Source organism: Aotus nancymaae, unplaced genomic scaffold, assembly GCF_030222135.1.
Source record: "Aotus nancymaae isolate 86718 unplaced genomic scaffold, 86718_ANA_hifiasm-v0.15.2.pri h1tg000062l, whole genome shotgun sequence".
NCBI lineage: Eukaryota > Metazoa > Chordata > Mammalia > Primates > Aotidae > Aotus > Aotus nancymaae.
Genome location: NW_026988476.1, coordinates 18,532,587 through 18,547,960, shown reverse-complemented (window position 1 = coordinate 18,547,960; position 15,374 = coordinate 18,532,587).

The following is a 15,374-nucleotide window of genomic DNA, read 5'->3' as shown; positions in this document are numbered from 1 at the left end:
AGCATGAGGGTAGCTGCCCCCATGATTAAATTACCTCCCACAGGGTCTCTCTCACAACACATGAGAATTATGGGAACTAAAATTCAAGATGAGATTCGGGTGGGGACACAGACAAACCGTATCAGATGGAACGGTCAGGCATCTGCATATACTGTGGATTTATCCCTCTTGTTGTTCTAACTGATTATGAGACTTACCTGGATTTCTACAAGTCTTTTACTTCTGAGAACTTTATGTTACTAATCAGGAACTAGATTTCATACCAGTATGAAAAAAATCTACCAATGCACATATTTAAAAGTATATGCATAATTATACATTTGTTTATTTCAACAAATATTTATTTTGGGCTTGCTATGCATCAGACGCTTTTCTAGGAGCTGTTACGACACATCTCAGAAGCTCAGACATGGTCACTAAGCCACTGGAGTTGCCATTTGCCAAGGATGCAATAAAGAATATGACTCTCCAAAAGTTGGTTATCAAAAACATTTCTTCTACTGCTTACTGAAAAAAATGGATTTCTGTAATATATGTAAAATTGGAAAGCATTTTTCCTTAAATATACGAACAGGTGGTTCACACTAGGAAATATATCATTGGCTTAAAATTACGCATGGAGAAAATCTCAACCTTAATAGTAAGGAATGAAATGCAAATTAAAGAAGCAGTTTAATACTTTATATTGTTTTGCAAAACTTAAAAGGTTAGTGAGTATCATGTGCTTGCCAAACTGTGAGGAAAGTATCAATCTTCATGCATTAGTGGTGGGATATTGGACATGAAGTCTGTCAGTGCCTCATAAAATTAAAATTAAGCAAACTCTGTGAAACTGCCTACCCACTCCTAGGTATATATCTGAGAAAGGGCTTCCAGATCAAGCAAATAAAAATACAGAACACCTATTAAAATTTGAATTTAAGATAAGCAAAAATGATGTTTTAGTGTAAGAATGTCCCATGCAATATTTCAAACATACTTATACTAAAAACCTGTTTTTGAAAATCTAAATTTAATTATCATGTATTTCATCTAACAAATGTAACCTCAGAGAAACCATCAGCAGGTTATAAAGAATTGTAAAAAGATATTTATTGCAGCATTCTTTATAGAAGTCATCCATTATGGCAAACTAAATGTCCACTGCCAGAAAGATTAAAAAAGAAATTACAATTTATCTGTTGTGTCAACCTTTCTTTTCATTATTTTTTCTAATAGTTCTTTTTTTAAACTTTTAAGTTCAGGATTACATGTGCAGGCTTGTTACATAGGTAAAATTGTATCATGGTGGTTTGTTGTACAGATTATTTTATCACCCACATATTAAACCTAGTACTCATTAGTTATTTTTCCTGATCCTCTCCTTCCTTCACCCTTCACCCTTCAATAGTCCCCAGTGTGTGTTGTTCCCCTCTGTGTGTCCATGTGTTCTTATCTTTTTGCTCCCATTTATAAGTGAGAACATAATGTATTTGGTTTTCTGTTCCTGTGTTTGCTAAGAATAATGGCCTCCGGCTCCATGCATGTCCCTGTAAAGGATGTCATCTCATTCTTTGGTATACATGCATAGTATTCCATAGTATACGTGTACCACATTTAGTTGATCCAGTCTATTGTTTATGGGCATTAAGTTGATTCTCTGTCTTTGCTATTGTGAATAGTGCTGCAGTCAACATATGCATACATGTGTCTTTATAATAAAATGATTTATATTCCTTTGGGTATACACCCAGTAATCGGATTGCTGGATTAAATGGTACTTCTGTCCCTAGGTTAAAAAATTGCCACACTTTCTTCCATAATGGTTGGACTAATTTAAAATCCAACCAACAGTGTATCAACATTCTTTTTTCTCTACCACCTCACCAGCATCTGTTATTTTTGACTTGTTAATAATAGCTAATCTGACTGATGTAAGATGGTATTCCATTGTGGTTTTGATTTGCATTTCTCTCATCATCAGTGATGTTGAGCTTTTTTTCATATGCTAGTTGGCTGCATGTATGTCTTGTTTTGAAAAGTGTCTCTTCATGTACTTTACGCCCTTTTTAATGGGGTTGTTTCTTTAAATTTGTTCAAGTTTCTTATAGATGATGGATATTAGACATTTGTCAAATGAATAGTATGCAAAAATTTTCTCCCATTCTGTACATTGTCTGTTTACTCTGTTGATAGTTTATTTTGCCATACAGAAACTCTATAAATTAGTTAGATCCCATTTGTCAATTTTTGTTCCTGTTGCAATTGCTTGTGGCATTTTCATCATAAAAGCTTATAATCGTTCATAGTTTACAAAATTCTTTTTACCAAGTCTAATAGATTCTGGCTTCTAATGAGTTAATTCCATTTAGACTGATAAATTTTTTATTCCCACTATCTTTTTCTATGTTTATTACTTATTTTAGTGTTTTTTCCTTTTTCTTTTACTTTGTGGGTTTTATAGTTTTCATTTATTTCATTTTTTTCTTTTATTCATTTAGATGTTATTTTATATTTTCCGTTTTATCCTATTAATTGTAACCACCCCTTCCCCTGCTTTCCTAATTAGTTACACATGACTTTCCTTTTATTAGTGGGCAAAATACCAACTATTTCCTTCAGTAAGACACACTGTCTCCTTCTCACAACATACTAATCCCTCCAACTCATCTCTTCTACCCACTTCTCACGAAAAGATGTTTTACCTCTATCCTACCCAAATCATACACACAGACTGCTCAGCCAACTTCAGTATTATAGTGACATAGTTATAGTTATTAGTTTCCAAAATTTTGTATGTCAATCTAGTGCAGTTTTTAATTTACATGATATATTTTTAAATTATAGAATTTCCATTGGTTCTTTTTGTAGGTATTTCCTTATTCAGCTGACCTTTTCTATTTGTTCATTCAATAAATACTTTTACCTTTATTTTCCTGAGCACAGTTAAAGTAGATATTTTAAAATTCTTCTGTGCCATTGCAACAATTGTTTTTTCTCAGGTCCACCTTCTCCACTGACATTTTCTATTGGCAATGGGTTGCATTTTCTGTTTCTTTACATTTGTGATAATTTTGCTATTGTTTTAAAAATATTTCTATAGAGAGTATTTAGTTTAGTTTTGTTTGTGTTCTCTGTTTTGTTTATTTTAGTCTTGTTTTACCCACGGAAGACTACAGCTAATTCAAAGTCTATTTTTACCTTAAATGGGTTGCCCCTGAGGCCAGGCAGAGATGTGGCAGTTCACCCACAGAAATTGTGGTCCCCCTCCCCAATTCTCTGTTCTGGAATTTCTTCTCTTACTTTCTAGCTGTTGTGTTATCTCAAATATCTGTCCTGGTTTTCCAAACCAGTAAGACTGCAGGGTGTTTATCTGTTTTGAATTTTAGTTTTCCTTAGAAAAAGAATTTAAAAACCCAAAACTTGGAAGTGAATTTTAGTTGTTTTTGTTTATAAAATCTGATATGATTTGGCTCTGTGTCCCCATCCAAATCTCACAATGAATCCTAATAATCTCCACATGTCAAGGGCAAAACCAGGTGGAGATAATTGAATCATGGGGGTGGTTTCCCCTATACCATTCTCATGATAGTGAGTACTTTCTCAAAAGATCTGATGGTTTTGTAAGGGGCTTCCCCCTTCACTTAGCTGTCATTCTTTCTCCTGCTGCCCTGTGAAGAGGTGACTTCCACAAGCACTGTAAGTTTCCTGAGGCCTCCCCAGCCAAGCAGAACTGTGAGTCAATTAAATCTTTTTTCTTTGTTAATTTCCCAGCCTTAGGTACTTCTTCACAGCAACATGAGACTGGACTAATTCAAAATCTGAGCCTGATAAAGCTGTAGAATAAATTAAAATCCTAGCAATGCTTCCTTAGTGTTTACGGGCTTGAACTTGTTGCTTGGCTTATGGCCTTTGCCTATTATATGAACAATTATTGATGAGTTTTTTTCCCTCATGTGTAATGTAGTTAGCAAACATTCCATGCAATTGTTAGGCAGTGTGATAAGGACCAGGTCCTATATCTGAACGATGAAGGAGAATCCTGTTGTTTTGCATTTTATCACACATTTAGTACTGCCAAATTTTCAGATTATAGCCATTTTCACAGACATTTCACCGGTATTACCTCTATTCCATCCTTTATCATATAAAATTTAGTATACTTAAGTAGCTATTTAAAAATTATCTTTCACATTGTTCTATTATTTATAGTTCCCAGAGTGAAAGTCATTCTATTTGTTGTATTCCCACTGGACGTTTTTTTCCCCTCACCTATTTGTAATCTTTGACTTGCCTCCAGACTTTAAGATGCAGTTGTGGGCCAGCTGCTCAACCACAGAGCACGCACACCTGTAATATGGTCACTAACAAACACTGTTGCAATGAATATTCTTTACCCTATTCCAGTATTGCATGTGCAAAAGTATCCCTAGGATAAATATTAGCGAATGAGACTTCTGGGCTACTTGAGTGTGCAGACTTGTTTTCATCCTCCAAATTATCTGAAGTCATTGGAATTAGTAGTGCAGGACATTAGAAATCAGAGGATTGTGTACTGAAGAGGACATAAGTTAGTGTCAGGGATCCCTATGAGTTGTTGGTTGTGGGTTGGTCATCCTCAGGCTTAACAAAGATTGGCCACCATGGGTGTAAAAAAAGGATGGATACACTAGAAGTCAAACATTGCTAGAGGTAATTAGAGCTCTGGACAAGCCAGAATAGAGAGGCTTTGGTAACACCTCAATAACAATCCTGACATCCAGCTTATGCTACACAGCTTGAACCTTAGAAGAAATCGCCTCACTCTAAATTAAGACTGACTGTTGACCCACAATAACAAAGCCTAAGTTAAACCCTAGTGAGATCCTCAGAACTGACAGAATTGAGAGCTTGCGTGAGTTCCAGTAACTTACGAGGAACTCAGAAAACAATCTGGAGTTTTCTCAGCTCTACCACAGCAGGTAGAGAGTTAGGTTTACACAGGTTCAAGGCTTTCCAAAAATTGAATTGCCTACAATAGCAAAAATAAATATTTCAGAATACAAGCAATATCTAGTATGTCAGAAATATATTATCACAATGATCAGCATATAATAAAAATTTTCTAGACATTCAAAGAAACAGGAAAATGTGAATAGTCAAGAGAAAAGGCAATCAATAGAAACCATACACATACAGATTTTGCAGCCACAGACATTAAACTGGTGTTACAGTAAACAATTAAAAGGCAATTTTCAAGGATTAAAGAAAAACATGAGCTTAATTAATGAACAAACATAGATTTTTATCAAGATAAATATAAACTACAAAAAACGGAATTTCTAAAATTGAAAACTACAACAATAAAAAATAAATACCTGGCCAGGTACAGTGGCTCACACCTGTAATTTCACACATTGGGAGACTGAGGTGGACCTATCACTTGAGGCCAGGAGTTTGAGACTAGCATGGCCAACATGGTAAAACCACGTCTCTACTAAAAATATAAAAATTAGCCAGGCATGGTGGCCTGCGCCTATAGTCCCAGCTACTTGGGAGGCTGAGGCATGCGTATCACTTGAACTTCCAGGAAGTGGAGGTTGTAGTGAACTGAGATCGTGCCATTACACTCCAGCCTGGGCAACAAAGTGAGACTCTATCTCTAAATAAATAAATACATAAAGAAGAAATAAAATACATATAAATTCCAGGATGACCTTAACATCCAATTGAAGTTAGGGATAGAAAGTTAGTGAACTGGAGGACAGATCAACAGAAATTTTCCAATCTGAAGAACAAAAAGAACAAAGATTGAAGGAAATGAATCTCAGATAGGTGTGGAATAATATCAAATTGTCCAGCATACCTGAAATTGAAGGTTAAGAAGGATGAGTGAGAATGAGGCAAAAAATGGCTAAAAATTTCTCAAATTTAATGAAAAACATTAACTTATTATACTAGAAGCAGAGCACACTCAAAGCAGAATATACAAAGTCATAGCATAAAGTAAAAGAAAAAACAGAAAAATTCAAAAGAGGGCAGAAAATAAATATAAAGAAATAAAAATATAAATATTAATTTCTTACCAGAAACAAAGCAGAAGACAATAAAAGGATATATTCAAATTGCTGAATGTTGAAACATTATATTCAGCAAAAGTATCACTCAAAAATGTGTCTCAAGTAAATATATTTTCTTTTTATTAAAATGCTGGAGGAATTTTTCATCAGTGGGCCTAATCTACAATAATGCTAAAGGAGTTTCTTCAGACTAAAAGGAAGTGTTATCATAGAAGCCTGGATCTTCAAGAAGAAATAAGTAGGCTGGGCATGGTGGCTCACACTTGGTGTGGAAATATTAGTATCAGAAAAAACAGATTTCAAGACAAAAACTGTAAAAGCAACTCCAACTGGAGTACTTCATCATAAAGGTATTTCAATATTAATATGCATGCCTCTAACAAGAACTTCAAAGTTCATAAACTGCAAAGTTCATAAAGTACAGAATTGAAAGAAGAAATAGACAATCTGAGAATGTAACTGGAGATCCTCTATCATTTTAACTACCTTCTCTCAGATAAACAAATGAACCAAGAAATGGAGTATAATATAGATCTACCATTGAACCTCAATGATATTTTAAAAATATTACATTAACCCAATGATTGAAAATTCACATTCCCTCAAATGCATATGAAACATTCATCAAAATATATAAAATACATTTTAGTGTATCTTAAAAGACTAAAATCTTAGAGTATGTTTTCTGTGTGTATACACCAATAGTAAATTGGAAATCAAAAAGTGAAGATATTCAGAAAATTCTTAAATATTTAGAAATTACCTACACTATTAAATAACACATTAATCAAAAACAAAATCACAACAGAAATAAAATACTCAAACTGAAAGATAATGTAAATACAGCTTATCAACATTTGTGGGAGACTGCTGACAGTGTTTAAAGAAAAATTCATAGTTTAAAAGCCTACATTATAAAGCAAGAAATGGTTAAAATAAATTACTTGAATTATCACATAAAGAAGCTAGAAAAAAAGAACACATTAAATTCAAAATAAATATGAGCATTAAAAAAGTCAAGATTAAGCTATAAATCAATGTAATAAACAGACAACAGTAAAAAGGCCAGAAGTTTGTTCTTCGAAAATATTAATAATATGTCTAAAACTCTAAAAACAATTAATGAAATAAAACTAAAGAAAAGCAAAAATATTAAGAAAGAGAAATGGCATATTATAAAAACGAGGAAATATAAAATTTGAAGGCTACAAATGGAGTATTTTAAAAAACTTTACTAAATGAAATATAACTGAGATCAAATGAATACATACTTTATAAAAAGTAATTGTCCAAACTAACTCAAGAAATTAAATAGAATATATTTAATGAAGAAAACTTTTAGACCGTTTTAACAGAAAATTCTATAAATCTTTAAGACAGAGACTTTATCAAACATTTATTCTTTTTGTAAAAAAGGTGAAATGCATGCTTCTAATTAGAATTTATAAGACATGCATGAGCATACTACAAATCTCACAGCCTTTATTGAAGAAAAATTGTGAACATATATTTTTCATGACATACATGGAAATATCTTCAACAAAATAACAGCAACTAATGATATAAAAATATTAATATATCCCTACCAAGCGGAGTTTATCCTATGAATGCCAGATTAGTTTCATATGAAAATAAATCTATATAATAATTCACCATAATAGAATAAAAGAGAAATGCAATATCCTTTCATGAGAAAACATTTAACGAATTAAGAATGGAAGAAAACTTCCTCAACTAATGAAGTTCAAAAACCAGATGGCTATATAAAACTACATATCTCATGGTAAAGGACTGACTAATTTCCCCCTAAGACTGGGGACAAGAAAGAATGTACACTTTAACTCCATCTATCAACATTGTACTGGAGATCCCAGCTCATGAAGTAAAATAAAACAAACAAAAATTATAAATATATTAAAAAGAATGTCCAGTTGTGTATACTTGAAGACTACATAATGTCTTAAAAATGTTAATGATCAACCAAAAATATTTTTTAAACTATCAGATTTAATATGTAAATTTAACAAGATTGGAGGATACAAAGTTAATACATAAATATAAGTTCTTTTCTCTTTTTCATTCTTTACCTGCAATTTCTATTAGATGAATATACTTTTCTTGTGCTATACTTAAAAGACAAAATTCTATTTTCATTCTTGTATTGTTTACCCTTAATTTAAAAATACACATTTTTGTTTACTTATTCCTATCAGGATCTTGACTTTGTTAATATCTATGCATTCCTCTCAAACAAGATAAGCATCTGTACTTGTTCTCCCCTAATCTTTTCACTCTCTGAATCTGCCATATTAGTATTACGTGGATTTTAGATCATAGTTGGTATTTTTAAACATTTTATTAAACAATAGTATACATACAGGAGAGTTTATATATCATAAGTGATTCATAAAGTTTCATAATACATTCATGCAACACATTCTTATCATGAAGCCAAGCAATACCAGCTCCGAAAAAAACACATCTCAGGCTCCCATCTAGTAACTGCAACTCTCTGTATTTTTTCTAATTTCTAACAGTTTTGCTTGTTTTAATTTTGTACATTAATATGCTAATAAGCATATACTTTTCTGACTTTTTAAGTTCAAAATTACATTTATGAGTCATCTATTTTCTGCATGTAGTTGTGGGTAACTCATTCACATTAATGCATAGCATTCTATTATATTAATATAGCATAGTTATTTATCTGTTCTTTTATTAAGGTAAATTTCTTTTTTATTTTTCTAGTTATAGTTATGAATAAAACTTCTATGGGCACACTTACACATGTCTTTGGTGAATATGCACTTATTTCTTTGGGATATATAATCAAATATGTATTGTAGGATTACAGCATATAATATACTTAGTTTCAGTAGATACTGGTAGTATTCTATTGTAGTATCAATAATCTCATAGCAGTGTATTGGAATTTTGATTGCTCCAAATTCTTGCCAAGTTTTGGCGATTTCCTTCTGTTTTATTTTAGAAATAGTTTTACCAGCTATCTGGATATTCCTTAGCCCAATCAAGTCAACTGACCATCATACTGGTTGTGGTGAGAAGGGACACTATTGTGTAGAATATGAGCACTTATTTGGATCCAAGCTCTTATTTACTGAGTATATAGGCATAGACTCACTTCTTTTCCCATCTATACACTGGTAGTGAGAATATATATGTAAAGCCTTATTTTCAGATTGGAGATAATATAAGGTATCTGAAGTGGAGAGTAGCTCAGAGTATATGCTTAAAAATTTGAGTTTTTTTATTTTTATTTTTAACTTTGCTGCACACCCATCCTCTATCATGTGCTCACTAAGGACTTCAGAAAACAAATGGGTCCACTGTTAAAAAGAAAAGCGATCTGCCCATAACTGTCGCTTCTAAAGTTCAGCAAGAGGTGTCACTTAAATCCACAAATGAGAGGAAGACAGTCAGGTTATGTAGACTATTGATTTTTAATTAGGAGAGAGACTGAAGTAATTAGATATTCTTTGCATGCTTTATTAGGATGAAATGAATCTTGTAATAACTCAGTTTAACTGATTTTGAGAATCCAGTAAAAAATATGGACCATTAACAGCTTACCTTAGCAATTAGTGATGCTGAATGTAACAAAAGATTATCTGTCTCTAGTTTAGAAAGTAAGAGATTCTTACGATAATCTTCTAACTCATAACTCCTATGCATTTTTATCATAAGAAATGATTGCTTCTCAGATCTTGGCCTTCTTGCCTCAGCTCTATTGGCTTAATAAATACCAACTTTGAATTCACAGACTAAATCTGCAGCTTAATTTTGAAAATTTCACAATGGGCAGCATTTATTCCAAAGAGCTCAATTACCCTTAAACACAGGACAATTTTTGGATAGCAGCTATCAGCTTCCTTGTTTTCATTAAAGTTAGGATTATTCTGCATTTGCTAATTTCAGGTAATATTTTCCTATTTTGCTGTAAATGAGTTAAATGAATTATATACTTTCCTTATACACACAGGAAAGTGTGTTTTAAACTGGCAGATTTTAGCTGTGGTTGAGGAGCAAAATGGCCAAACCAAAGGAAGAACTAACACCAAGTGCACATCAGGGGAAGAACAAATATAACAATTAGAAGTAACCTGTCCAGCACCAGATATCTCAAAAGAATACAGACAAATGGTGAAGTGCTAGTCATACAGGCATAGGCTTTATGTTTGAAAAGAAATGTGCTCAAAAACCTGGAAAGGCCAGGCATGGTGACTCACGTGTGTAATCCCAGCACTTTGGGATGCCATAGTTCACTTGAGCCCAGGAGTTCAAGATTAGCCTGGGCAACATAGTGAGAATCTGTCTCTACAGAATATTTAAAAATTAGCCAGATGTGGTAGCTCATGCCTATACACTCAGCTACTCTAGAGGCTGAAATGGGAGAACCACTTGAGCCAGGAATGTCAAGGCTGCAGTGAGCTGTGGTTGCACCACTGCACTCTATCCTGAGTGACAGTGAGATCTTGTCTCAGGAAAATAAAAAAATTAAAAAATTAAAAAATAAAAAAAAAAAAATGGAAAGGCAGACTTGGAATCAACTGAAATTAAATCTCTTTTAGCTTTTTAACAACCAGTCACTACTCACATGCCTCAACAGTAGTAAGGCTACTAAAAATGTAATCACTTAGCCAAAGATACTAAGTTAATCGAATAATTTACTTTCACATTTTATTCTCTGAATAATTTACTTTGAATGTAGCTCTATAAATCACTTCTTCATCCTGATGATCCTCTAATTTTACAGCATACATTCAGCCCAAAAACTTGCACATGGTCCCTTGTATGGTTCTTATTTTTTAATTTCATTTATCATTGAATGATCAATGTTCTTTACCTTTTCAAGTATTATTTTCAAATACTTTCATATCTCAAACCAGGTTCAAAATCAACCTGCTGTGGCAAAGGTTCCTGGGGACTATAACAGGATATATATTCTGCCTTTATTAAATACTTCAGAGAGTATTTCACTAATAATAAGTGATCTTGTCTTTTTGTTCCTTTCTCTCTATTTCCACCTCCATATTAAGCAAAATTCTAGAAGATAAAATATATATACATTTTCAAATATTTGTTTTTTTGTGTGTGATAATGTATCTTCTAGAGGCTAATAAATAAGTAGAAAAACATCTTCCCTACCAATAGATAAAGTAACTATTTAACCAGTGTTTTTTTTTTGTAAGGTTTATTACCATTATTTCAGAAAAGGGAGCTGTATGTTCCTAGTTGCAATTTTTGCATAATTCTCTCTTATTCATTTAATCATCACTTCAAGATATAAACAATAAAATGTATTTTGGAAAAGCAACATTGAGTAAGTAAACATAGAATTGGTATTAAGTATATTTTTGATAAATGTTGAAATAAATTGCACATGTAGACTCTTCAATGTTACATTTTTTGTTAGACAACAGCCTCTACAAAGTTTATGGTGAATACAGACAAGCTTTTCTAATCCTATAGTGTTGTGATTTAGCTCTTAGGACTAACATTCCAATGAAGTAAATGTTATTTATTACTCAGTTTTTTACACTGAACTCATAGACTCAACCAGAGATTACCCTACTTAGGGTCTGGAGTATTTTTTCAACATTCTGCTCCTCCAACCCCCATGTTCTCCATATCCTCATTGGCTAACATTCAGCATTATCTAGAGAATTCATGTAATCAACTACAGCGAGCAATGTTGGCATCTTCTATCCAAAGCATTAACTTTTAAAGAAATTCTGAGACTAATTCTGACATCAGTTTTGAACACTAGAAAATTAGGCCTTAAATAATTTTATGTTTCTGGATAAGGTGGGTATAGGAAAATATGAACAACTCAATTTTTTGTGTCTTTATAATATCCCAATTTGTTAAAATAAAAACTCCAATTACAACATAATCATGTTAGAATATGACAGGCATAATTCTAACCAATCTCATCATATCTAAATGACTTCCCCCTTAGCTCACTCTACTCCATACCATATCAGCTATTTGCTGTTAGCTGAAGAAAGCAGGCCTAGTTCTATCTTGGGGTCTTTGCATTTACTATTACTTTTACTGAAATGCTTTTCTCTCAAATATCCATAGGATTCTCTCATTCAACTTCTGTTCAAAGGTCCACTTCACAGGGAAGCCTTTCATGTCCAATTTGCCACATGCCCCTCAAGGACAGGTGTCTTATGCTACTTCCATACATTTCTTTCTAGCAAGTATCAATAAATTAAATAACATCATTTTACCTATGTATTTTTTTTAACTGTCCAAAAAAGGTAGATTCAGTACAAGGTAAATTAGTGAAGACAGGAAAATTTTGGCCTGATTTGTTGACTTTCTTATTCCCAAGACTTAGAGCAGCTCCTTTCAACTATTAGATTATCAACAATATTTGAGTATGAGATAATTAATAAATGATAAGAATTTTCATGAGCTTTGTGAAGCACTTTTATTTTATTTTGTATATGAGACTTTTTTTTTTCTGAGAGGGAGTTTTGCTCTTGTTGCCCAGGCTGGAGTGCAGTGGTGCAATCTCTGCTCACTGCAACCTAGACCTCCCAGGTTCAAATGATTCTCCTGCCTCAGCCTCCCAAGTAGCTGGGATTATAGGCACCTGCCACCATATCCGGCTATTTTTTGTATTTTTAGTAGAGATGGAGTTTCACTATGTTGGTTAGGCTGGTCTCAAACTCCTGAACTCAGATAATCCACCTGCTTCAGGCTCCCAAAGTGCTGGGATTACAGGTGTGAGACATCTCACCTGGCCTGATACTTTTTAATAAAGAAAATATGAATCCAATTTCTTTGGATTCATATTTTCTTTATTAAAGAAATATGCTTGGAAAAGCATAATTTCAAACATGCTTGGAAAAGCAGTTTCAGTCTAATGCTATTGTTTTTTATCTTAGGCATTAATAATGAGCATTCCATTCTAATCTTTAATTTCAATATTTTAAAGGACGTTAAACTGTAGCAATGTTAGAAAGGTGATAAATTACATAAGACAATTCACCAATTAAAATTAAATGATTCATAATATCACGGGACAGTTTCTGTTATAGAAAAGAAGTGTCATAAAGCCAATTTGTATTGCAGGTTTTAGCAATGGTATCTTAATAATTTGCACTATATTTTTATAAGGATAGGCAGAGCCTGAAGATTCCTTGATTGATATAAAATTCTTTATAATTTTTTCATCATCTCAGTATCTTTTTTCAAACTAATGATTTATCTGAACATATTGTTATTAGGAAAGCTTACTTACTGAAAAAAAGTAGAATTGCTTCAACATCTTTGGCCCACATCTTAAAATATGTGAATGAAAGGGAGGATCCCAGATGGCCGAATAGGAACAGCTCTGGAGTGCAGTTCCCAGCAAGAAAAACATAGGGGGTGAGTGTTCATTGCATTTCCAAACAAGTTTTCACTGACTACAGACCAGGAGATTCCCAGGCCGAAAAGTACATGAGTTTTCAGCACAGCTGGTGCCGCTGGTTGGCACACAGAAACTCACACAAATCTGAGCGGCCTTTTCAACTGGTGCCTGGAATGCCTGGGAGACAGAGTCACCTATTCAACTGAAAGGGAGGGTGCTGAGACAGGGAGCCAGGCGATCTGGCTTAGCAGGTACCACTTCCACAAAACAAGTAATCTGAAATGCTCTGGATTGAGAGTTTTGCAGCTGGACTCGGGACAATCCTGCTCAGTGGAGGGAAGGGTGTCTGCCACTACCAAGGCAGTCTGCCAATACCGAGGCAGTCTGCCAATAGCGAGGCAGTCTGCCAATACCGAGGCAGTCTGCCAATACCGAGGCAGTTCACACAGCAGCTGGGCAGAGCCGGTGGCAGCTCAGCAACACCTCTGCTAGCAGACTGTGACTAGATTATTCTGTGTGGGGAGGGCATCTCTGAAAAAAGGCAGCAGCATGTCAGGAACTTATAAATAAAGCCGACCTCCCTAGGACAGAGCAGCTGGGAAAAGAGGCAGTTATGATTTCCACTGCAACAGACTTAAAGATACCTGCCAGGCAGCTCTGCACAGAACAACAGAGCTCCCAGCACAGCACTCGAGCTCCTATAAGGGACAGACTGTCTCCTCAAGCAGCTCCCCGACCCCCATATACCAAGACACATCTCATAAAGGAGAGCTCAGGCCAATATCTGGTGGGTATCTTTCTGGGATGAAGATAACAGAAAAAGAAACCGGCAGCAACCCATACTGTTCTGCAGCCCCTATGGGTGATCCCCAGGTGAGCAGAGCCTGGAGTGGATCTCCAGCAGTCCTGCAGCAGAGGGGCCTGACTGTTAGATGGAAAACTAAGAAACAGAAAGAAATAGTTTCATCATCAACAAAAAGGACGTCCAGAGACCCCATCTGAAAGCCAACAACTACAAAGATCACAGGTAGATAAATCCACAAAGATGGGAAGAAACCAGCACGAAAAGGATGAAAACACCCAAAACCAGAATGCCTCTCCTCCTCCAAGGGGTAACAACTCCTCACCAGCAAGGGAACATGGCTGGATGGTGAATTAGTCTGATGAATTGACAGAAACAGGCTTCAGAAGATGGATAATAACAAACTTCTCTGAGCCAAAAGAACATGTTCTAACACAATGCAAAGAAACTAAGAACCTTGAAAAAAGGTTTGATGAAATGCTAATGAGAATAAACAGTTTAGAGAGGAATAAAAATGAATTGATAGAGCTGAAAAACACAACATGAGAACTTGGTGAAGCATACACCAGTTTCAGTAGCCAAATCGACCAAGCAGAAGAAAGGATATCAGAGATTGAAGACCAACTCAATGAAATAAAATGAGAAGGCAAGATTAGAGAAAAAAGAGCGAAAAGTAACAAACAAAACCTCCAAGAAATATGAGATTATGTGAAAAGACCTAATCTATGTTTGACAGATGTACCTGAATGTGACAGAGAGAATGAATCCAAGCTGGAAAACACTCTCCAGGATATCATACAGGAGAACGTCCCCAACCTAGAAAGGCAGGCCTCCATACAAGTCCAGGAAATACAGAGAACACCACAAAGATATTCCTCAAGAAGAGCAACCCCAAGGCACATAATCGTCAGATTCACCAGGGTTGAAACGAAGGAAAAAATGCTAAGGGCAGCCAGAGAGAAAGGTCAAGTCATCCACAAAGGGAAGCCCATCAGACTCACAGCAGATCTCTCCACAGAAACCCTATAAGCCAGAAGAGAACGGGGGCCAATATTGAACATCCTTAAAGAAAAGAACTTTCAACCTAGAATTTCATATCCAGCCAAACTAAGCTTCATAAGCCAAGGAGAAAGAAAATCCTTTATGG